Below are 12794 nucleotides of genomic sequence, written 5' to 3'. Positions count from 1 at the left end.
ACATGTTGATAATTACACAAATCACTACTTTAAACACAAATCTTAGTAAATGATGACAGTGACAGAACAGATATTTAATGGACAATTTTACTTCTTTCTATCACTCAACAGAATTTATATCTTTTTCATTTTGTGTTGTTTAAAATAGGAGACTCTGTGGAGATTTCCAAATGTTTCCACCTCACTATTTTTATGAGTTAACAGTGCTTCACCTAACACTGATAACCAGTTTCCACTTCACTAATACACCATCAGAAATAAATTATTATACAATGTTTAAACATCTGATTGAAAAAAAAAATTTAAAATTAAAATATTTTTTAATTTTTAATTTTAAAACTTTTTTTTTTCTCCTCTGACTATGTTGTTATGTTGCTGAATTAGGAAATTCATATAAATAGGTATAAGCTCTCATATCATGTGTGGTTGTTATTTTACAACAGAGTTTACAGTGCAAAAAGTCCTTACCTCGAGAAGGCCATCTAAATACAAGTCCCATCATGGGTATCATTTTTCAGGATCAGACACTTCATAATACAGTGTATGCAAGAAAATACCCAGAGTGAATACATAAACAGATTAATTTTCTGTGCATCACAAGGAGTTCAATTAGACAAGGGGACAGTGAAAATACAGACATTGCAGCTTCAACTTGAAGCTGCATTAACCTTCAGCGTATTACTATTTGGTTAAGAATGTTTTCAGGTGTGTAACACTGGGTATTTGTTTTTCAAAGGATACAGCATCTTAAGCCAAAGTATGAAATGCCATTATTTTCAAAATGTTTTGCTAATCCAGAAGGTCTAGCAAGGAGCTTGTTTAGTATGGCTGTATAACTCTCTGTAGAACTGTTTCTTGGCTTCCATAGCATAATTTTCTACAACAGAAACATCAGCTCACAGTAATTCCAATGAGAGTGTTGATTGTTTTCTTTTAGTCTTTTCAAAATGGGGATGAATTAATTTCTCTGAAAAAAAGATATATATATATATATATATGGTAAAGTTTTTGCTTTAAGTAAGTGGTAAATATATGTGAACATGTGTAATGCTAGGCTTTTTATTTACTTAAAATAATGGCCACAATATTTTCAGAATACAGGCAATGGATTATATTGCAGAAATAGTACAGAATCTCAGTCATTTTTCGTCTAATGTCTTTTTATGAGTGCATTAAACCTATTCACACAATTTGTAAGTTTCTATTTTTTCGTGAAACCTTTGATCTTGCAATGGGTTTTAATAAAAGAAGATAAAGATGTGATGTCTTTTGTTTATCTGTGCTACCAGCTGTACTTAGATTATGCTAAAAGAAAGACTGAAATCTTCATCCTTGAATATGCAGAACTCATCTAGACAAGGACCTGAACAAACTGATCCAACCTGGCCCCGTCATGAATGACAGAGCTGACTAGATGACCTCCAGGGATCTTTTTCAATCTAAAATACTCTATAACCCTGTATATTACAGATGTAGTTGGCCATTTCTTTTCACTTCTGCCATTACATCACTTGCAGAAGTTTTGTCTCTTACTGGCTGTTCATCTCGCTCTTATTTGGGGTTGGAAATAGATGATTTTTAGGTCCTTTCCACCCCTAACCATTCTGTGATTCTGTAATTTTTTTCTGAACATATTAATCTTTATAGATCTCAGTGTGGCTAATTAATTTTACATGGATCTTTTAATTTACATAATTTGGAAGATTATGTGATATAAGAATTCTAGCTAGTGATATGTTCTAACTGCAGTGTTGATTTCCTTATAATAATGTTTCATAAGTAGTTTTATAGGACTTAATGACAGTGTTGCACACTTTTTAATTTTTTAAATGTCATTTAGAGAAATACCATTTAGGGGAAAATGAAAAGTTATTGTCTCCTGTAAAAAGAAAGCTTGCTGCTGTTTTCTCTTACTGAAAATTTAGTCAACTCCAAAAGTCACAGGTAAATTTCCTAGCTTCCAACAAGCCTGCTTTACTGACAAAACACCTTTGTTCCTTCAAAATCTTTGTGGGAACCTGACACTAAAGTAGGTAGCCCGTGACTCATGTCTTACCAGAGATGTTTCTAGACCAGAGGAGCTGGGCTTGTTCAACCTGCAGAAGGGGAGGGTAAGGCAAGTTCTATGTGCTTCCTTAACTAAGGAATAGGTGGTTATAGAAAAAAACACAGATAACCCTTATTTTCAAGAATTCATTCTTCGAAATCCAGGTATAATTCTGTTTTAATGCCATTCAAATAGTTCATTTGGTGGTTGCCTCTTCCCACTTAAAGGCAGTGCGGAGGGGAGTGTCCCAGAAGGAAAAATGATGTTTCAAATGCAGATTCAGATTCACTCTGACCAGGATCCCAGATTATTGGGGAAACTTACTGAATTGGCACATCCAAGCTGGCATACCCTGCTTCTCAGCAAGTGCTGTCTTTTGGACTAGACAGCTTCTAGTCATCTTTGAGCAGGGACAACATAAGTTTCTGGCAAAAATAACACCAATGAGGACAACTGGTCCCAGCATGGCCATAGGTGGCTACTTGGGGTGGCTTTCAGCATTCTCAAAACCATTACACAAAGGTCTTCTTTGACTGACTCCGCTTAACCTTTAAAACTCAGGCATGGCCACAGAACCCCACTAGGCTCACTCACAGAAAGTATGTAGGTAGCTACTGTAGGTCCTGCAAAAGAGTTTGAGTCATTCTTGGTAGTTTCATAGAATTGTTAAATTTACCAGTCTATCTAACTGGGTTTTCAAAAATAGTATTTGGGCAAACAAGCTGTAGTCACTTTTGGATGGAAAAGTAGCCCCAGCAAGAATAATTTACCAATAATTAAGTTTTTTTCAGGCTGTCAGCTAGCTTCCACATGAGCTCAGTAGTGTCCATAGAGGTTCTCAAGAGAGAAATATGGCGTTACTGATGCTTGATAAATTGCAGCATTGACAGGAACAAAATCAAGAAAGGCAGCAGGTTACGTACACAATGGTTACAGGAAAATGCAAAGGCGCAAAGCAAGTTGTTAAGGAGGCTTCTTCTGGTGATGTAATCTTGAACAAGAAAAGGAGAAGGACTATTACAGCCTGCAAATACGTAGGAGAAGAGAGGATATAGGATAGGATAGGATAGGATAGGATAGGATAGGATAGGATAGGATAGGATAGGATAGGATAGGATAGGATAGGATAGGATAGGATAGGATAGGATAGGACAGGACAGGATAGCATAGCACAGGACAGGATACGATAGGATAAGACACAAAGGATAGGATAGGAACAGAGAGGACAGGACAGGATACAGTATTTCAGTTGGAAGGGACCTGCAATGATTACCAAGTCCAACTGATGGACCAGTTCAGAGCTGACCTAAAGTCAAAGCATGTTATTAAGGGCATTGTCCAAATGCCTCTTAAACACTGACAGGCCTGGGACATCAACCACCTCCCTAAAGCCTCTTCCAGTGTTTGACCACCCTCATGGTAAAGAAATGCTTCCTAATAAAACAATGCATAGCAAAATAACAATTTTAAATCATCCATAAAAATACTATGATGACTATATTCAGATTTGTATTTTAAATTAGGTGACGGTTTATGCTGCCCATTTATGAAACTCCATATCAACAGAAAGTGACTTTGAAACAGATCCATTTAGAGACTCATTGAATAAAATTGTTAAAAGCAGTGTTGCTTTTCTCATCCTGTAGTTATTTTTCTCCCAGCCTTCTCCATGAGTGACCTGCTATATTGGCAGTATGGGTGACTGAAATTTTATTTGAAGTTCTGGTAAATTAGAAACAGACTTTTGAAACTGTCTTTTTCAAACCACAAACGCACTGAGAAATGCTCCAGGCTTGAGCATGCAATCGCCCATAGATTCTCACCACTTAAAAACCAAGTAATGCTTTGTGAGAGCAGTTGTATTTTGCCAATCTAAAGAGGGTGGGTACTCGGTGATTTTTTTATTTTTTTGTGTGTGTGTCTTCTTGTTTGGTTCAAGGTTTGTTTTTTTAAAAACAAAGCTGTAGAAAATATTTTCCTTGACTGATGCCTTTTTTCTTTCCTGTTCTCATCCTGCCCTTTTTTTTTTTTTTTTTTTTACTTGTCATTTCTTTGTCTTTTCTCCTGTGGTTATCATGTAGGGAAATGCAAAATAAGCAGATTATGGCTGTCTTAATGAAAATGCTGAGCTGATGACTTCATATGGCCATTCCTATATTTGGTAGTGTTACCTAAGATTGTAATAACTATAGACATTTACAAACACATTTTTTTTTTTTCTTCAATTTCATGGATTACAGAAGTCAGCTGGCTCTCAGAAGTACAATTGTGTCATCTGATGAGGAAAAGTAGCATTAGCTGTTGGGTTACCATATACTTGTTGGTAATATTTCTTTGTACAAAAGTGTATCAGAAATTATCTTTTGTCAGCATTGTACTTGATCATGAGACTACAGAATATGATACAACTTGTTTAAAATAGGGGCTTCTGCGTTTGAATATTTTTTTATAAAAAAAGTAGGTTTTGAGTACTTTTCCCTCTTTTTTTTCAGTTTGTATAAGCATTGATTGCAAAACAGTTATTTTTCATTGATAAATCTGTGAAGTCTCCGGATGTAACTGATTTTCAGATTGGAGGAGAGGAATTAGAAAGAGCTTGTGTTTGCCCAAACCTTGGATGAGGTTTCCAAGTCAAAAAAAACTGAGGCTTACTTTCAGGTTAGGAACAGAACCTTTGTTAGTTGAATTGTGTGATGGTTTTCCTAGTTTTGCTTGATACATTATAAACAGCTCCACTTATTAAATTGTCTGTAGTTCTGCTGAGGAAAAGAAATAGACATTTAATTATGAAAGTTCATTAAAATTAATCTAAGGACTTACTGTTAAATATTTGCTTAAGCTCCCAAATCACTGTTATGCCTAAACTGTTTTTGAGCTCCTGTATCATCTTTTCTCTGCTTCTAGCTACTCTGTCCCTGGGAAGTAGCATTGAGCTGACAAGTGGGTTTGTGCAAAACACTGAGCTTTACAGACAGCTGCTTATTGATTAGACAACTGCACACAACTTCTTTTCCATGTTTTTAAATTATTTTTTTATTTTTTTGAAAAAACAAAGGCAGAAATAGTCAGCACTGACATGCAATCCAAAGCAAATGAAAATCCTCTTAATTCCTGTTCATAAAAGAAAGATTAAAATATCAGTGGTTTGGTTTTTTTTTTAATTTATCTATAAAGTATTTTATATATCTCATGCTTGGAAGGCTAAATGGAAGCAAGATTAAAATAAAATACTGTTTCATATCTACAGATCTGGATGATTACATAATGAGAAAAACTTCTGAAATTTCACTTCAGAGTTGTTTTTTCTACAGCCAAGAAATTTTAGCCTAACTGACTGTCTCTAAATATCTTCAACTAAACTACAGACATCAATAACTTCAAGGTAAGAAACATATGTCAAATATCCAGACTTCAAAAAGATTATTTATTTGTTATTATGTTTCTGTGATGTTCTTCATTTATACTCTTATTTAAAAACATAATACCCTCTTCTTGAGCACTTCTGCTTTGGTTGATCTGCTGCTGCACTGCTGCAGGTCAGCAAGGGAACTGAAGAACAAAGTGACTAAGGAAACAGCCATCACGTGGATGAGATGTTACGCAACAGTTAGATCAGAAAATTTCAACATGTCATATTACAGCATGAAATACTTCAACCTAATGTCTCATGCAAATGACAGGAGCTGTTCCTCATTTCAGTAGGCAAGGATAGAAAATGAGTGCAAATATTGCAATTAATTACAAGAATTCACTGGTTGTTCATTAAACAAAGTTTATACCAAGAGTGTCCTGCTTTTAGCAGACAGCTTATTATTTTACTTTTTTGTTTGTTTGTTTGTTTCCAAGTCACACAAACTGAAGGCACTAAATTATTTCAAATTCCTTACTTACCCGTGGTTGGTTCCTGATGCAATCAGTGTAGGTGATTTGAGCTGCTGAAGAACATTCAAATAGCTCAGCTGTTCCTCTGGACCTTTGTCTACATTAGGCTCAAATTAACATGAATAAATAGGCAAAGTCCCACCACTGCAGCTGTGGTTGTTTGCCTGGAGACACTTTCACAAGCTGGAATAAGGTAGCACTGAAATAAAAGTCTGTGCAACAGCTGCATCTCCAGGGTTGTTAAAAAGAAACTCAGGCCAAATATTTTTTTCTTTAGGTTTTGGGTTGTTTCTCTATAAAGGCTCTCAGGATTATGCAAAGTAAATCTAAGTGTTCCAGCTTTTAAAAGATGGAATGTTTTGAAATGTTTCGAATTTCTTTCTCAGAAAAAAATCAACAATAGCAGCACACTGAACTGTTACAACTTCCATGTTCAGGCAGGTCTTGCTATATAGCTTATAAAAACTGTGTATAAATAAGCTGTAGAAGTCTGAAAGTGAAAAATTCTCAACCAAGATTATTGGTCTTTTCCAGCTGCTATGTAGTTATAAAGGCTTCTGGTCTCAAAATTTCATAATCTCGTGCTTTCATAATGTACCCTATGGCAAAGTGATACAGCCTTTGGTGTTTTCAAGATACCAACTGTTAGAGAAAGCTGCAAGAAATTTCTTAGCAACACTAATTGCCAGAGAACACAGTTAACTTGTCCCAAGTGACTTGCTCAGGATTATCTGTGAATCAAGATCAGCATCTCAGTCCTTACCTTTGGCAGGCTGAAGGATTGTCTTCATGCTGTTGTTTCAGTCTGCAGTCACCTCTCTGACCACAGTGAAATGTTATATGAGGCATGGTCTCTGAAACAGTATATAATAAATAATTGTCCCTCTAAGGGAGGAGTACTGTTTTGTTTTTTTTTTCTCTGTTTCTCTAAAATAGGCAGCAAAATAATATTTGTATTAAAAGAAAAAGTTCATATCTTTCTTGTAGATGTATGCGAATCAAATGTAGTGAATGTTTTAATCACCTTGCTCAATGCTTTGAAAAATGCTTAAATACTGAGGTGAATGAGCAAGTTAGAAAATATAAAAAAAAAAATCTGTTTTCTTTAAGAGGAACTTGCTACAAGGGAAGGATTCTCTCCCTGTTTAGAGAGAAAATGCACCTGGAAATACTTAATGGCAACCAAAAAGGTTGCAGCTAAAGAAAAATTGCTTTTTAATGACCCTGCAGAAATGTGAAAAGAATGTCAAAGTCCAAATACCTTCATAATATTCCCAACAGAAGAACAAGGGAAGGGTTTGTTCATTGCAAGTTTTCAAATTTCACTTTAAGAAAAATAGGGACCCAGCAATTAATACAGTATCTTTGAAGCAATAGAAGTCATGTCAGCCTAGGGAACCTGTGGAACATTCAGACCAATGTATTTTAAAACAGCAGTAAGGCTGAGCTGGAGTATAAAACCAGCCTGAAAAACAGATATAGCTTCTGTGTGGTGATGGCCCTTGACTAGGTGCTGTGTATTTTTCTGCATGTGGCGTTCGTTTCTGTGGCTATACTTACCTTGATGCACTTCTCCTGGCAGAGAGGGACTTTTTACAAAGGGACAAGGTGACAGGACAAGGGGAATGGTTTTAAACTGATAGAGGGGAGATTTACATCGGGTATTAGGATGAAATTCTTCCCTTTGAGGGTGCTGAGGCACTGGCACAGGTTGCCCAGAGAAGCTGTGGCTGCCCCATCCCTGGCAGTGTTCAAGGCCAGGCTGGACAGGGCTTGGAGCAACCTGCTCTAGGGAAGGTGTCCCTGCCCCTGGCAGGGGGTTAGAACTGGATGAGCTTTACGTTTTCTTCCCACCCAAACCATTCTATGACTCCATGAACATGAACAGTGCTGGCAGCACTGCTGGGGTGCTCTTGGCACATGACTGTTGACCCCCTCCTAAACAAGTTCAGTGTTAGCAATGCCAAGTAGTCATCTTCTTAGGCTCCCTGGATACAGCCACTGCTTCGTGAGGGCAGGAAGGTTTAATGGCAGAGACATACATTCTCCTGTACCCATCAGCCTGAGCACCAGAAAGCTGTCCTGGACAAGTTTAATTTACTCATATGAACATAGGCTGCATGGCTTATCTGTTATTACAGATGACACCTATCAGAAGGTGCTTCACTGTGTCCTGAAGCACAGCCCTGGTCCTGCACAGCACTGCGTCCTGAGCATCTACCTACTGCTGCCACAGTAGGTATTAATCACTTCACTGCAGGGCAGCAGCCCTTTCTAGACATCCAGACACTCAGCAGGTATGCACCACTGCACACTTGGCACATGTGTAATTGCAGACCTGTGTCCATCCTGCCTCTCTCCCAGCTGCCAAGCAAGGTTAGCAGCGGGATGGGATGAGGCAGTGAGGGTACTACTGTACAGCAGGCTGACACAAACAGCACAGTGATGAGGAGGTGGCATTACCACAAAGGCTCCCAGTTTCTTACAAAGGAAGAAACTTATGGTAAACTGAAGTCTGTAACTTCATCCCCACAGCTTGTTCATGAGCTGTGCTTTCCTGCTCTTGAGCAGAAGTTCTATGGTCTGAAGTCCCTCTATGGTCTGAATGACTTAACTACTTTTTACCAAAATTTTCTAAAAGCATAACTTCAGTTAAGGAATATTTCTGTACTTTGTGCTTCCTGCAAAAATAGTTATGGAAGTCTTTTGTTAGCATAAAGAGCAAATGATCTGATGGCCTTTCTGTCTGAATATATGCCATTTCCTTTATGTTCTCTTGTGTGTGGCTTCAGAAATAGTTAACAGTAGGAAGACTACTTGTATTGCATTAGCCAGAGATAGGAGAAAATGCATTTATGGATCAGTGTAATCCAGTCATTGGTTTATGGATGCAAAGTCCTTCAGGGACTGTCACAAATTTCCAGCTGTCCATAAGTGCTAGGTTTTGCAATGGCACCTCTGAGCTACCTGCAGGTAAAATTGTACATAGGCAAACTCCTGAGAGTTTGCATCTGCAAAGGCTTGAGAACTATTCCAGTAAGGATGTGCCGTAAATTAAGCTCAAGAAATTTGCCTGTGAAAAATTTGCCTCCAAGAAATAAAAGTCTTAGCTAAATCTTCCATGGGTGGAAGCCTCTTTAGCAGAGGTAGACCTGAGCAAATGCAGGCAGCTGTTAAAACTGAAATTACCAGCCCATAAAAACTTATTTTTGTGACCTTTGTATGCTTATGAGCATGTGTACCCATCACTTTTTAAACAAATATGATGATATTCTTGAAAACTGGTGAGAAATATTACATCTGAGTCCTTTAAACAAAACAAAACCGTTTAACTTCCTTAAATATCCTACCCAATCAATATACCATGACATAAGGATCAGATTTCCTACTGGGCAGAAACAAAGATGCCTTGTGTAGGTTCTTTGCCAACATAGCAGAATATGTTTGGGAATTGGCAAGGGCAGTATTAAATGAAGAGAAAGTCTCCATAAGTAAGATCAGCACATCTATTTTCTTCTTGTCTGGGATTTTGCCCAGTAGGCCTGGAGGAGGAGATAGGTGTATTTCCATGGCGTGAATGTGTGGGGATAAGAGAAATATAGGAATTGGAAAACAAAAAAACCCCCCACACACCTAAAAAAAATCCACCCCCCCCCCCCCCCCCCCAAAAAAAAAACAACCAACCAACCAACCAAAACCAAATAAACAAACAAAAAAACCCACACCACCAAAAAAAGAAAAAAGAGGCAAACAACCTAGGGACAGGTAATGACAGTATGTAGCTACTCTTTACAATATTGGAGTGTAACAGATAAGAATCGCAGATTACTACTGGTAATAGACAAAGCGCAAGAATTTCAAAAGCAGGGCTTAGGTGACTAAGTCCTTGATGCATTTTTCAAAATTTAACAGAAGACGCCCATATAGAATTATGATAAGCCAAACCTGCATCAGTAACAGCAAAAATAAGGACTTCCTTGCTCCATGTACACCTGCTCTTCCATCCCCATATTTGATGATGTCTAATAAAGTGATGATTCTTTTCCCTTGCAAGAGTGCATAGGCAAAATAAACAAGGGACAAGTGAGAAACAGGTTGTGCTTTCTTTTAGGATGACTGCAAAACAATCAGCCTAATTTGCTGACAGCTACATTGCAAAGACTGTTTTTTTTAATTTATTAACTTGCCTAAAGTCACTCTTAAAGTAGTTTTTTCTTAGCTACAGTCTCTAAGGCTTAGTTAAACCCACTTTTAAAGATATTTTAATAATTTTATGTCATTTGGCTAAAACATAATACAGAAGGCGCTTGTGTTTTATTAAGTTGTCATTACATTAACCTATGTACTTATATGTCTGTTAATAAAATTTATCATCTTAGTTACATCTTATTCTTCACCCTTTGCTTAGAAAGTACTTAGCATTAAGTACTAAGCATGCAGGATTAGCATTTGTACTAGCATTAGTATTAGTGCTAATACTCAGCAGTACTGAATCTTCTCTGTAGATGCAGTAACAAAGCATTAAGATCCATTAAAAACTTGCATAAAAGAGAACTGCTACCTTTCTAATTTTGAGAAAAATTGGATCTTAGTCTTTTAAATAAAAATGCCATTAGACACATAGGATATATCTAAAAATTCCAGTGTCTCTTGCAATTTCCAAGTAAGTAATACTAAGGCGCTAGCAGCTGGAATCACTAGCCAGTAATGTGCCACTTCTGCACTTGAATTAATGGATCAGTCTTGGAGGAGTGATTGAGCCTATCTGACAATCCTTCGTAATGGGGATATATTGAATTTGGGCCTCTTTAACCTCATTTATAGTCTTAATTCCTACACCACCTTGGAACTTCCCTCCTTACACCATTAGGTCAGCATTTGTTCCTTTTTCATGTACATAGGTTGAGCTGAGGACCTACAGAGTGCCAAAGACCATTAAAAATCCACAAACATAAGGGCATCTACTATTCAGTCTAACTTGAGTTCTGTCGATTTCCAGACACTGAAGAGGCTGAAGTTTTTAAGCCTGTGAAAAAGCTACTGGAGAGAATAAATAACATTTTCTCATTGAGAAGCATTGCTTTTATAAAGTGCTTTGTGCTGAAAAAAGCAACAAGGTCTTCAACAGGTCAGTCAAGAAGTGAGAAAAGAGTTACTACTACTTTTTAGCAAGTTTCCAGTGGGACTTAGCAGTGCCTTATACAAGAGAAAACATTTAAAAATTATTTTCAGTGCTAAAAATAAAGCTATATCTGGAAGCAGTGCAAGACAAAGTAATAAAGCATATGTTTAATATAAATTACAGTTAACATTTACCTTAAGTCTTCAGACCAAGAACATACTATTAATCAAAACAGACCTTTTTAAGTGCTATTTAAAGTAGATTGTATCTTGTTCTCTCAAGAGCGTTGACACTATAATAATAATACCTCTAAAAAAAATTACAAGAGACCTTACACACTTGATGCTTTTTTTGTGTTTTAAGTGCTTGCATTAATAAGTTTTTCAAGTTGCTCTAACAAGCGAAGGAGAAAATCACTTAATCCCTTCTTGGTGAAAAAAAATAAAGCTGTTTGCTTCTGTCCTCTTCCTAGATGCAGTCTCTTCTCAATGTTCATGCTTTGATCTGTTCAATAGAAAAAACAAACCATAAAACAGACAAACAGAAAAGGGTCTGGTGTAAAGCCTAATTCCACCAAAATCAACAAAGCCAGGATCCATCATGTGATGTCTGCCCTCTCCAAATCAATGGCAGAATACTGTGGCTGCTAGGACATTCTCTGTGAGTGTGCTGGTTAACAGAAAGCTATGTTACTGCTGGTACTCATGTATACTGAGAATAAACCTATTAAATAATATTGCTGGGCACCTGCACTGTGACACCTAAATGAGTCTTAGCACTTGAGTTTAATTGACAGGCCACATTCCTGGTGCTCTTTCTGCTCAGTTTCAGAGTCCTTCACTTTAGACTTCATATAGAACAAATACGGGAAAAAATAATCTTTCATTTCAAAGCTGAATTTAATAAAATAATGAAGAAGGAAAAAGCCAGCTTCTCTTCTCCAGCCACTTGGATTTCAATCCCTCCCTTTTATATCCTGCTTTACCTACCTTCAAAGTTAAATTTGTGTCATCCTTTGGATTCTTCGGCATTTTCCGTTCTTACCCATTCTTGCTCCACTTCCTCAAGGAAGAAAAGCAGACATTTAGGGTCAGCTCAGCACAGTAGTATTTCTTCCATTTCAAACCCTCCTCTATTTCGCTTTGTGGCCTGCAGCTGTGAAAAAGGGAACAGTTTCATGTTCCTAACGGAATAAAAATGATGATGTGCTGCTTTTTACTACCATTTCTTTATTCTCCCAAACAGAAAAACAATAGACCTTTGCCTTAGAGAAATTATTGTGGACATGAATTTGGCCACATGTAATGAGAAGAGCATTTTTCTCTTTTTAATCAAACAAACCTTCTCTTTTTCCAATCAAAATTTTAAATTGATCTTTCTATAGCATTTACGTTGATAAGCAAGTGGGATTTTTAATTATTTACCCATGTTGCTCCAAAGAGGTTGTGAACGACTGCAAGTTTAAAACGCAAAGGAGAAAAATTAATTTAAAGTGATGTTTGGTATAAAGTCCCCTCTGAGATCCTGTTGTGTAATTGAACAGATTAAGAAAACTGACAGTAACTTCACGGTATGCCTAAGTGGAGGTCTCTATGGGTCAACTCTCAGATCTTGTGCCGACACATTAAACAAGTTTGTCAATTTTCCATCAGATTGATTTTTCTCACAGGTCTGGAAGCCTCGTCTCATTTCATCTTATTTCCACAGGGGTTTTTAACATTGCAAACTGCCATTTACTTTTGT

Source organism: Pezoporus wallicus, unplaced genomic scaffold (genome assembly GCF_028554395.1).
Source record: "Pezoporus wallicus isolate ANWC-B61680 ecotype Strahan unplaced genomic scaffold, APGP_CSIRO_Pwel_v1 contig_7397, whole genome shotgun sequence".
NCBI lineage: Eukaryota > Metazoa > Chordata > Aves > Psittaciformes > Psittacidae > Pezoporus > Pezoporus wallicus.
This window is presented reverse-complemented; position numbering follows the sequence as displayed.